The sequence below is a fragment of the Sphaerodactylus townsendi genome, linkage group LG17 (genome assembly GCF_021028975.2).
Source record: "Sphaerodactylus townsendi isolate TG3544 linkage group LG17, MPM_Stown_v2.3, whole genome shotgun sequence".
In the NCBI taxonomy this organism is placed as follows: Eukaryota; Metazoa; Chordata; class Lepidosauria; order Squamata; family Sphaerodactylidae; genus Sphaerodactylus; species Sphaerodactylus townsendi.
The window spans coordinates 25,586,227-25,598,832 of NC_059441.1; the positions used below are offsets into that span (position 1 = coordinate 25,586,227).

Consider the following 12,606-nt stretch of genomic DNA (forward strand, 5'->3'; position numbering starts at 1 on the left):
CCAAAGAGGAAAGAGAAACTTTAATCTGATAAACAATATTTAAAGCTTCTTTTAAAATGACATATTTCTTAAAAGGCTCCATGGCATTGAGGGCAAGGGGAAAAGAGCGGGGGGGGGGGGGAGGAATGAAGACATTACGGCCTGTCCATTTCTGAAGAACATTGAAGCCTTTTGCCTATTCAATTTGATACAATGATGTGTAGATGAATAAAGTTATCTCCACTTTTGAATAGGATGGTGTCAGTGGGAGGGTAAGAAGGAAAGAACTTGGAATCTGAAAAGAATACTTAGGAGGGGGGAGAAAAAGAACTCGAAGGTCAGAGTCCAGCTGGCGTGAATGGTAAAAGGACAAACAAAATTGTGGACAGCCCTAAATAAGGACAACTATTGCTGCCGTCCATTGCTTCAAGTAGCTATTATATGAACCCACATTTCTGTAGGCAAAGAACATTTTAAAAAAAGATTTCACACTGAGGCAAACCTAGACTGACCAAGAGCATCTGCACAAAACTTTCCACTTTTAATGGAGCAGATGAAGCAGGCCAGCAAAGGTAGGAAACCAGAACAATAACAACAACAACAAAATGTGGCAATTCGCAGCGTGGTTAGAATGGGGTCCTTTTGTTCCAGATTGTATAAATGCGTGCATGTGTGTGTGTGTCCCCCACCCCACTTTTCTCAACAAACAAATACAAATTCAGAAACAGGTAATATCTCATGTGACCCACCCCCTATTTTTGCTAAATATTCCTATGCTGACATTAAGCAGGCGAAACTTGACAACGAGAATCTATAACCAATTTGTTTGTTGTGGTTTTCTAACACTTTAAGAACAAATGGCCCGGCCTTTACTTAATAACTTATCGGCATGGGTTTTGAAAGAGCTGGCGGAATGCTCCAAAGGAGTCCAAGCGGGTGGGAATCCGTTAGTGTTAAGACATCAAGTTGATCTTTGCTGGCTGTGGGGTATTGTTTCCCATCTTGTAATTATTCCAAATTTTCAGAGAGAGAAAAACTTGTTGTTTTATCATATTTGTTACTATTCTTTTTGTTTTTTAAGGCAGTAAGTACTCAGGGAGGGAAGAAAACTGTTGCGTCTGGTGGGTGGTTTTGTTCCGAGTTTCTTTTGAAAAGTGTGAGAAGTAAACTGCGGAGCGATAAGACCAGCCTCTGAGAATCTGTCAAGTTTCGTTCGCATGGCAGCCCATACTGGTGACTTCAAAAGAGCAAAAGGCATTTGAATTTTAGGTCAACTAGTTGACTTACAGTGGATTTTTTTTTAAAAAAGTTCATATACAGCAAGAGATGTCTTTTTAATGTATTTCTTAAAATCAAAGATAGCAGGAATTGAGTTCATTTTGTATATCGTTCTGTCAAGACTGTCAAAGAATGGAAAGCAATTTGATGACTGTTTGGAGTTATATCCTAGGGTCAGATTTTTGCTCTCTTTCAAAAAAATTTTTTAAAAAAATGCCTACTATTTTGTTTTGCGCCACATTGCTGAGCTAAGTGTGTATTCCAAGGAATTTTTTAAAAGTGCTGATTAGAAAGTACAAGCTACCTGCGGAGTATGGAGATGGGTGCTATGTAAAGGCCAAAGAATTAAAAAAGTGTTAAAAACTGGAATGTGACAGGGAAGAATCCCTTTAAACCAAAACTATTTTAAAAAACTTTGGGAAAGCGGCCTTAACTGGCAGGTGTGAATGACGCACTGGATATCTCAAAGTTTCTGCCTTTTGTCCCTCTCTTTTTTAAGCACGGTCCAACCTACGCTGAGAAATCCAGGGATTAAACGGGAGGTTTCAATGGGGGCTTTAAATGGTTTAGCTACAGGTTGGGCTCATCTTTATGAAAATGACAGCTGAGTTGTGTTCCTTTCCATCGAACGTCCCCCCCTACCCTCCGTTCCCCCCGCACCCCACCCCCGGTTGGATGTATCCCCCTTACAATATTGTATCTTACAATTAAGCTGTTGACAGCTCTATTAGGTTGACAGCTGAGGGAGAGTTGCAGTGGGAATTATGCAGAGAATTCTGCTGTAAAAATGTTCTGTCGCTCAAACGAACGGTCGCCGGTCCTGTGGACTCAGCTACATGCACTGCTGAGCCACTCGCAAGGATTGGTGACAGTGCGGACCAGGAGTGACAACACAGTGGAAAAAGAAAACAAAACCAAAAAAAAAACACCCAGGAAAGCCTTTGTACCAACAACTTTTTGGGAGAGATTATGAATCTGTCAGAAGGATGTCAGTGGAGGTTTAAAGATGGTTTTCTGAAGCTGTTCCGAGTTAATAATTAATGGGCCCTGCCTTTGATAGTTCTTTTCTATGGGGGTGCAGCTGGCTGCAAATCAGCCACAAAGGAAAGTTGATTTTGTTGGTCATTAATTTTGACTTTGCTTAGCTAACAGTTCCTGTGGCCTGGCATCAGAGTGGTCTTAATATAACCCTGGGAGAAGGGGGAGAGAAAAAATCTTTGATTAACAAAGCTCATCAGCCCATTTTAGGGACTGTGCCCCCCCCCCCTCTATCATTACGTGGCTTCCCGAGTAGTCTTCAAACAAGATTGTGCTACTGATACAAGGGACAGCCGTCATCAGACAGACAGTGCAGGTTAAGGATCTATGCTCTGAGCTTGTACAAATTAGTGACATTTGTACACATTTATCACGCAGATGGGTAGCTAGATGACGCCTCTCAGAGAAAACAGATGCTGAAGGTCTGGAACTTCTTGGGACTGTCTTCCCCTCCCCACCAAATTTTATCCTGGAGATGAGAAAACTCTCAACAGGAAAGTTAAATGCGAAGTGGAAAGTGGGGAAGCCGGTGTTTAAAACTGTTCAGAGTTTCAAACCTTGGCATGGGATTTTTACAATACCCCTTTGCCATTCTGGGATGACAGGAAGTGCTGCGTGGATCTGAAACTTTTGCAGTAGTTTTAAATATAGTTGTTTTGTTGCTATCGCTTCTCTAAGCACAGCCACATCAAGATTGTAGATACCCAAGACCTGGGTCTTGCACATAGCTAAAGCTTGGGGGAGAAAGAAACCTATAATGTTTTCTCTCAGCCTTTATGATGGGCAACCTGTCATGACTTATTAGTCTAGCAATGCAGATCTATTACAGTTATTTATATCCTTCTATGACCAATGAAATCAGGGTATATCTCTACCAGGGTGGCACTGCAAGCCAGGTAGGTAGAGCTGCAGGAAACCAGCATAGCCCTATGTTGGGAATAGCAAAATAGACCCCTAGATGGTTTAACCAGCGTACCTGAAATCAGCTAATTTGTATCACCTGCAAATAATGTTGGGTACAATCTGTCAGAAAGTTTGTGGACCAGAAGTCCACTGAAATATATGGAAAATCCATGAGAGAATTACTGTGAACTGACCACCAATTTCTGAGCAAGTCTCCCTGAAATAAACAGGCAATGTTTATGATCAAGATGAGCAAATAGTGTTCTCTGGCAGTTCCCGTTGATTTAAACTTCGCTTGTCCAAGAGAGCATGTCTGGACTACAAGGATCTCAGAGCTTTGGGCTGTGCTGAAAATTGCTTTTAAGATAGCACACTACAGTGCTTGAAGATTCATTGTTAAGGTCATAAATGAATGAAACCTTCATAGGGTGACCCATTTTTTTAAAAAAACACAGAGATTTTACACATTCCTTTTTCAAGCATCTGTGGGTACATATCATTTGGTTCTTTTGTAACCTGAACATTCCAAGGCAGGAATAACAACACAACTCTTACAGCTTGGCAAATATGTATAGGAACATGGATTAACATATACATTGGTACAGTTGCCAACCAAATATCTTCTCATCACTGTTCAAACCAAGGTGGGCGCCTTCATTTTCCATTTCACATGCCAGGAAAGTGGTACCCAAAGGTATTCCTGTTTCCTTAGATGTCCAGTGATTTTTAGTGAACCTCGTTTCTAAAATAGCTTAACAGAATCACAACCTTTGCTAGCTTGAGAAATCAGAGCATCTATATGCCCTGACTTCAGTCATGCAACCTCCTCCTTTTTCTTCTTTTTTTGAAAGCTCCTCTTTACTAGTTCATTTGTTCTTTCCTCAAAGTTTACTTTTTCTTCTCATGTGCTTATTTGATGAGAGACACTTTCTCCTTAGCAAGTCTAGAAAATAATTTTGGTTCCTTGAGAGGAAAGGGAAAAAAAAGGATCTTTAAAAATACCCAAAACAAAGGGTTTGCTACCTAATTAGCTCCGTTGCGGCTTTTTGACTTCCTGTGTTCATACTCTTTAATTTAGTTTTCAGTGTTCAAAGTCAGCGTTTGTCTTGCGCTCAAACACTATCTGTTGCAGGTTAATAATTTCCTGCGGTTTCGCTTTTGTGATGCCATTCCAGATTTTCTTTTTCTTTTTTTAAATGATTTTGTTCATGTTGGGGAGGGGATTTCTTTTTGCAAAATGGAAATTGTGTGCAAACACTTAAAGACAGTTTCCGAAGACCAAATTTTAAAACAAGCTTCAAAGATCTTAGAGGAAACTGTCCTGTCACTTTTAGAGATTGGTTGCAATTGAGAACAACATCTTTTGATTTTTTTCCTCCCCCCCTCTTTTTTTATATATATATTTTTAATCAGACAGGTGTCAGATGAGGAGGCTGAATAGATCGCTCTGTGTCCTTGTCTGTTTACATCATACAGGTCAGAGAAAAGATAGCACTTCGGTCTTCCTGAATATGCAATTACAAGTTGAGGTGGGTTTGACAATTTGTCAGCGCTTTGTATGGAAAAGCCACCCTATATCTTATGGGCCACAGCCCTTTCATATCTGTAGCTATAGAAACTATTCCTATATTCACACAACTTGGCCAAATGAGATTCCCTTCATACCTATCCGTATGGAAGAATTCATAAATATAAGTCAGAAACAAGGATATTGGTTTCATCTTCAAACTCCTCAGTTAAGCCAAAAATCCCCCCTTTTAAAATGTAAAAGATGTGCATAACCTAGTTAAGCAAGAATTAAAATCGATATTAACCTCACAGACATCAACTCCACTTGGTGGATGGGCAGATGGTTCCGTGGAAATTGCTGGGACCAAACTGGTTTAAACCCAAATATTCCAATTTACCTAGTGTGAGCAAAGTCCTAGCTTTGGTTCAGATTCATTTGAGCTGCGCATTAATCCAATGTGCAGCTCCTTTTCAAAGGAAACAGAAAGGTTATTAGGAAATACTGTGGAAATCAATATCAGCATCTCCATACCTCATCCAAACAGAGTTTATCTACTTATTTAATAAACTCCTAATTACAGCCCTGCAGTCCAAGAAGGTCCAAGCAGTGGAATTCCTGTGGATTTCCATGATACAAAATCAGTTTATGACAAAAACACCCTGACTTCATTAGATTGGGTGTACTTGCTAGGTAATTTAATTTCTGTCCCTTCCTGTTGATAAAATAAAATGCATTGTCCTGTTTTGGCTGGTCCTCCAAGATGACCAATTAAATGTTAAGACAAAATTGGGAAGACGGAACTTTTACCAGCGATGACCATTTTCACCCATAAGAAAACAAAGCTTATTTCAAAACAATTGCTTTAAGAGAAAGTGTTCAAATGACCTGTATCAGTCTAGAGAAGGATGAATTTAACACACTGTCTAGAGAAGGATGAATTTAACATTGTTATATGGAGTGGAAGAAACCTTTCTAACTATATGAAGTTGATGGCAACATATATACCCTCAGGAAGCCCAGAAGGAAGATTCCAACAGAAGTGATTAAATTCTGTTTCCAAAATTGCTGATTAACCATTTGCTACATCCTACGCTTTAATGTTAATCGATATATGTGAGAAAGTTACACCACGTCACTGCATATTTGTACACAATACAAACAGGCAGGAAACATGCTATATTTTTTATCCTATTTCAACAAAAGCATCCTCTTTGGAAAATAAAAAGCAAACACCATTAACTTAAATAAGAATTTTAGTAGGTAACTAAACTATTGAGCTATACTGTATCATTTTTTGAAAAATCAGCAGTCTTTCCTAAATACAGATGTTTGGTTCCCAAAAGAAAGTCATTGCTTCCTCCACAACACAAACGATTCTTAGGTTATATTTTTAAGGGAAAGAATACAGATAACAATGCCTTTCTGATCTGTTGAGAACAATCAAATTCCAGAGGACATTATCCAAATATGGAAGCATTATTAACATTTGTCTCTGTGTCGAAGAATCTGTATTGTCCTTTGCTGTATTCTTACAGTTCCTTTTGGTGCTTAGTTTGTGAAGGTGGGGAGGGGGGGCTCACAATTTGACCCTGAAATGCTTTGCGGGAGGGAATCTCTATGCGCAAATCTCTATCCTCCTGAATTTAGCCCAAATTCTCTTTCGCCTCTTCCTGCCAGATAGGCAAATACCTGACAACTCGCTTTCGGAACAAACTGTGCAGGGGGGGTCTGGTGTAATTGTTTGAAATGTTGTGCTTGAATATAAAAGCTATGTTAATAAGAACCCAGTTGAAAGCACTGCCGTCTGGGCCGCTCAGATGCCTTTTGTTTTCGTTTGATGAAAATTATTAATACCACACACACACACACACAAAATGGGCTCGAGACCACTTATACGATACGTGTACCTATCCTTCTTTCGTTAAAACCAGTGATCCATTAAGGCTTTTCTTCCTTTTTACCAAGCTGTGAGCATAGTGGGTATTTAAGTATGTGTAAGAATGAAGGTGGGGGGTAGGTTTAGTTGGATAAAAGATGGCTTGATATCTTGAGGTCTTTTGAAGACTTTTATAGGCTTAAAAACGCTCAGGGTGAATGAATGCCATTTTCTTCCCCTTTACCTCTCGATGTTATGGAAGTTTGTTAACCTGTGTTTCAATTAGGGAATAATTATTAATTATACTAATTACATGTTTAGTGGGGAGGGGGAAGCACCCTACTTTGCAGGAAAGTTAAGTCTGAGATTGGGGCTGTACCATTCAAGAGCTGACGGGCAAATGTTGTGAAGAAGGGTTTTGATTTTGTAGCTCAATCTCCTTGCCAGGAGAGGAAAATTAGAAAAGAGAAGAATAACTTTATAGAATAAAAAGAGAGCACAGACCTGGGGGGGGGGGGGAGAGAGAATTGCATCAGATATTAGAAAACCCTTTTTTCTTTCAAGAAAAGGAATTACGTGCTAATGGTTTTAGTTATGTTGGGATTTCTGCAACCAAGTAGGGGAACTGATAACGATTTAGCAATCTATGTCGGTTTTACCTGATTTCTTTAAATAAGATCTTGTGATAGAAGCATATATATATCCTGTTAAATTCCTAGTAAGTTTTAAAGTGATTTTTTAAATATATATTAAAAATCACTTTAAAACTTACTAGGAATTTAACAGGATCATAACAATACATTTTTAATTAGCAGGAGGAAACAATCCCATTTTTGATACCAGTTTCTAAATGGTTTGTACAATCTTCCCATATACTTTGATTGAATCCAGTGGGGAAATGTCTCTTTCTCTCTCTCGCATGTTTATAATTTCAATTTTAGTAGATCGTAATTATCAATATACATTAGCAGATCCATATATAATGTTTCAGTGGCAAAGCATACTTTAGACTATTCCATTAATATTTTAGATTCTTTTTAATAAAGCAGGAAGGGTTTTGTGTGTGGAGGGTAATTTTCCATACATGCATTGATGAATGATACAAATGGAAACCAAATTTTAATTGTCATTGACCTCAGTTCAAGATCCACAATTCTGAAACAAATGTACACAAATGGCTATTGTAGTTGGAGTTGGAGATGAACTGGACAGAAGAAAAAACATTAAAATTAAATGAGCAAATCCTACAACTTTTATAAATGTTTCTGAGTGAGCTTTCTCCGTATTAAACCATAAGTGTCTATGTTTTTCACAATATGAATGATTCCTCACCTCAGTTATGACTATCTAAAAACGGGGAAGAAATTATTATAAAACTAACTGTTTGTCACTAATATAAAAATATGATTAAAAATACTTGGGAGATTGGTGGATAGTTTTGAATGCGGTAAGTAGATTTTGTCCATTTACAAAGCACCAAATTTGAAGTTAATATGAATATTTTAACATTATCTAAGGTAGTTAATTATTGTTTTAGTGTAAATCTTCCTCTACAATGGCCTTTTTGAATTCCTACAATTAACTGGAAACTTAATCCATCCAAAGTACGTGCAATTAAATCAGATACAAGCTGATGAAATTAGCTTTCATATTTCTGCTTCCATGCAGATAGAGAAGCCCCAAATTAAAGCGAATTAACTAGGTTATTGAAATCCGCTTACCACGATCTTGATTTCAGAATACCAAAAAAAATATTTTTTTATGCTGTAATGGTGTTTATTCAATAAATACTTGAGGAAGGAGGAATGAAAAAGAACTAACAAGACGTGCATCTGAATTGTATTTTATCATCATGAATATAATAGGTAATTTGGGGAATCAGAAACATATATTATTTTTGTGTATTTCTGGGATATAAATTTCACTAACACACAAACGTGCGTATTTAGAGTGTTTTTATTTGAAGAAACAGTCACTGTTAAATGATAGTGTTAAAGGAACCAGAAGAAAATCTCTCCAGCACAATTTAAAAATTGCTGCTTCTATAAAAGTAAATCAAAGGTGTTTGGTATTTGAAGAAGCGTCTGACTCACACGCTGACTCCCTACAAAAACAAATCGATGAGAGTTTAATGGGAAAGCCCCAATCCTAGAACTTGATCCATTATAAGCAAATAAGAAATCAATTGGCTGCCGCATCTTTTCAAGGATCTGTCCCTTAAACACAGTTCCTGGACTGCAGAGGTCATTCCAAAACAGCTCATTGCAGTAACTTTACTAAAGGACCAGATGAAAGAATTGTGTGTGATACAATGGTGTGTTAACTTTTTCTGCTTAGGACCAATTAAGATGTCTGCATAATGTAAAAAAACAGACATTCTTCTAAAGGCCGTGGTTACAGGAGCAAACCTAGCAGCCGCTGCTCAGATTCAACACCTTCCCCACTATTATTCAGTAAATGAGTTTTGCATTTTTCTCACCAGAAATGGGATTCAGGAAAGTAAAGAGTCAGTGTCCTGAAGGCCAGAAACACAAAACTGTTTTGTGATCCCCCAAAAATGAATCTGGCGTTCAGCTTCAAAATGAATTCTTGTCCTACTTCACACTGAAGCAGTAAGGCAAGGCATTTTGAGAAAGTCCCCCTCCCTAAATTTCTTTTCACATCTGCAAACATCACACGGTTATGAGAGTTGGCCAGAGACATCATTGAGAAGAAAATTTCGTGTGTTTGTCTTGCCCGGAAACCAACAGTGCGCATAAGGTTTACTCTTCCCAAGTAAGTCTACAGAAACTTCATTCCCATCCGTTTTTGGATTTAAAAAAAAATCGGTAAAGGGAAAGTAGAATGCATAATTTGCCTTCAATTCTATAAACAAATCAGACATTCTTCAATTCGATCCACCATCTTAGTCAGAATAATATTCCATTTATCAAACATCTAACTTCTTAATATGCAACGAACAGGTTGGTTGACTCAACCGTGGCCATTCCTTTCATTTCTCCAACTACACTTCTTTATTTGGAGCTATGTTCCTTCCCCAGTAGCTAGCAAAGATATATCTTGTGTGGCATTTAAAATACATTCTTGAGTATCTTTGAGAAGATGTCTACAACAAAGTGAGTGTAAAACCTTTATAAAGATTCCACTGACTTAAAATATATAATTACTATTTCTTTTTTTCCTTTCAGTAACTAAAAACCCATTTTCTTCAGGCTTTTGCTATCAGTTTTGCCATCTGAAATCTTTATCAACCCTGAAGTTGTTGTTTGTCCTAACTTTTGAATACCGCAGTTTTGGTCCTAAAGCGGACTTCGCCTCCATTTACTGACTTTCTAGAGGGTGTGGATACAGATTGCTAATTTGGGAACGTGGGGAGGGAAGAAGAGACAGGTTGTAACAGCATAAGAGTCAAGAACACGAAACAGGACCACAATACAGGGTGAGTCATTTGCCTCCATCAAAGTGACAAAGCCTTTCTTTTTGCAAATTGCAGTCAGTCCCAGTGTTTGAAGGGATCGTTGGCCCTGGGTTAAGACTACCACAAGACTCGGCCATGTCATTTACACCAGGCTGTCTGGTGGAGTTCTCTGTTCACCGCCTGCATTGCTAGCAAAGGAAAAGTTCTCCTAGACAACTTTACAATTCTGAGCAAGTAATATTGGATGGCTGCCACTGACTTTTTAAAAGAAACCACTACACTCCCACTACATGAAAGAAGGTATCTGAAGGACATGAACCCCAAATGATGTCCTCTGCTTTGTAAGAGGAGATGCTTTTTTATCCTAATTTCTCCTGATCAAGGAGATTTTTGTTTGGCTGAAGTGATTTTTCCCCCCCTTGCCTTAACAAACGACTCAGAAACAGCCAAAAGAATTGGACCATTCTTCTGCTGGGAAGACATACACCGCTTGGACAAATGCCCCGTAATCTTTGAGCGTGAGCTAATTTGAGCATGTGAGAAAAACGCCTTGCATAAGCAGCCTCTAATTCTAGAACCACATCCCCCTTTTAAGAGCAGGCGGCCTTTATTCAGATAGGTCCAGCCCTTTCGAACCTCATACGCCAGACACTTGGACTCGGCGGTGTGCTTGGTTTTTGAAATTGTGATCCGGCAACCCTAGTTAACCACATCCGTACTTACGTTGGGAACTGCCTCCGCGCTATCCTCAGAACTCTCTTTGAGGTCATGGGGAACTTCAACGGAATAAGAAGCAGGGTCGTAACTGTATCGACCTCCGGCGACAGCATCTAATGCTTCTCTCTGGAAAATCTTAAGGCTTTCTATTAGCAGCCAACTTGGCTAAGATATCAGAATTCAAAGAGGTTAGCTTCTAGGGCTACAGAGTTAACTGCGGCTTATGGGCTTGAATAGACAGTGTGGTGAGCTGAGTAGCAAGGAAACTTTCTTTCCTCCTCTTGCCCACCACAACACTTTGTTTAAAGAGAGTAATTGGGGCTGGGGGCCGTAACACTTATAGCATTAACTTCTTCAGTTTTGTGTCTCTCGGCCGAAAGCGTTGTGGAACACAAGTGCGAGGAAAATGCGATCAGAAAACTACGACAACGACTTATTTATTTGTTGGCTGTCCTACTAGCAGTAGTAACAGTATAGCCACTGTGCGCATTGAGTAAATCAGTGTTACAAAACGAACAGGGGGAAAGCGGCAGAAGCCTTTCTCGATAAGCTTATGTCTTAAAGTTAAAGAAAGTGAAACTTTGCACAGAGAAGACAGGAGTGTGAGAGTCAAGGAGAATAATGATTTTGAAAAGAGAAGGACACACCATTAATGTATTGAGATACTCGATGATTATCCAGTGTTTTCTTTAGTTGAACACCAATGTGCAGAAACCATTTGTCTAGGGTGGAAACCCTAGACAAAACACTGATCAATAATTATCAAAAGATCAATGCTTGAATTACAGGTAGGTTCCAATTAAGCTCTCCCCTAGCGCCACTGGAATTTCACCCATTTGTGGTGAAAATGGAGAGGATGGAGCCAGGGTGACATGCAAAAGAATAATGGGCTGATCTTTACCCAAAACTCCAATAACTTTTAAAATAGGGATTATCAAAGAACGGCTTGTGATCCTTCTGGTCTTCCCAAAATGGGCTGACAAGTAAAGACCCCATTCCGATCAAAGAAACGTTAAAAATATCAAACTCGTTTTCATCTGGGGGAAAAAATGGTTGGAGATTTCGGGCTGTCCTTGAGCAGACCTCCACACCCGATCCTCCCCGCCCCAGCACTGCATTAATTTGCTCTAGGATTGGCTGATCAAATCTTTGTACCAGCACGAGAGCAAGACTCGATTTCATAAACAAGCAGAGGACCCATCCCAAAAACCCCAAATAATTAAAATTTGGGTCAGTTTACAAAGTAGCGTCTGCACAAAGAGTCGCCAATGGCCGCAGGCCTCTCGGCATTAAAACTCCACCTGTAAGTCGAAATGAAAGCTTTGGGGAGGAAAATATCGAGTTTTGATGTAGGTAACAACCTTGACAAATGCTTCTTTGGGTTGATGTGCTTGAACAAGAACTCCCTCCCACTGACGGGGAGAGGGAGGGAAGTTGACTGATAATAATTCCAACTGTCTTAGGACCATGTTATCTGCTTTCTTCATTCTATCATATTCCTGTTCCCCGTCTATCCTCTGTTGGTTATGTTGCAACATCCTCTTCAACAAAGACATCAAGTTCTCACGTGTTGCGTTCAGACAACAGCAGTCATGACTTTGCTCAGGTTGCCAGCTTTAGTTGGGAAATTCCTGGAGATTTGGGGAGTGATGTATCAATAGGAGTATAGTGTCAATAGGAGCTGTACCAATCGGAGCATTGGGCTGTATCAATAGGAGTATAGTGTCAAGATCAAGGGATGTAACTGCACATCTCTATTCTGCATTGGTTGGACCTCACCTGGAATACTGTGTACAGTTCTGGGCACCGCAATTCAAGAAGGATATGAACAAGCTGGAACAGGTCCAGAGGAGGGCAACCAAAATGGTAAAAAGTCTGGAGTCCATG

General features: G+C 39.3%; 1 long non-coding RNA gene across 1 annotated transcript in view; it reads left to right on the forward strand.

Annotated features, from left to right (window-relative positions):
* The first annotated feature begins 347 nt into the window (after positions 1–347).
* LOC125424750 overlaps positions 348–12,606 on the forward strand; it is a 127,987-nt gene continuing 115,728 nt past the window's right edge. The window contains exon 1 of the long non-coding RNA XR_007243271.1: positions 348–551. This is a non-coding gene — a long non-coding RNA (uncharacterized LOC125424750). The remainder of the gene's footprint in view (positions 552–12,606) is intronic.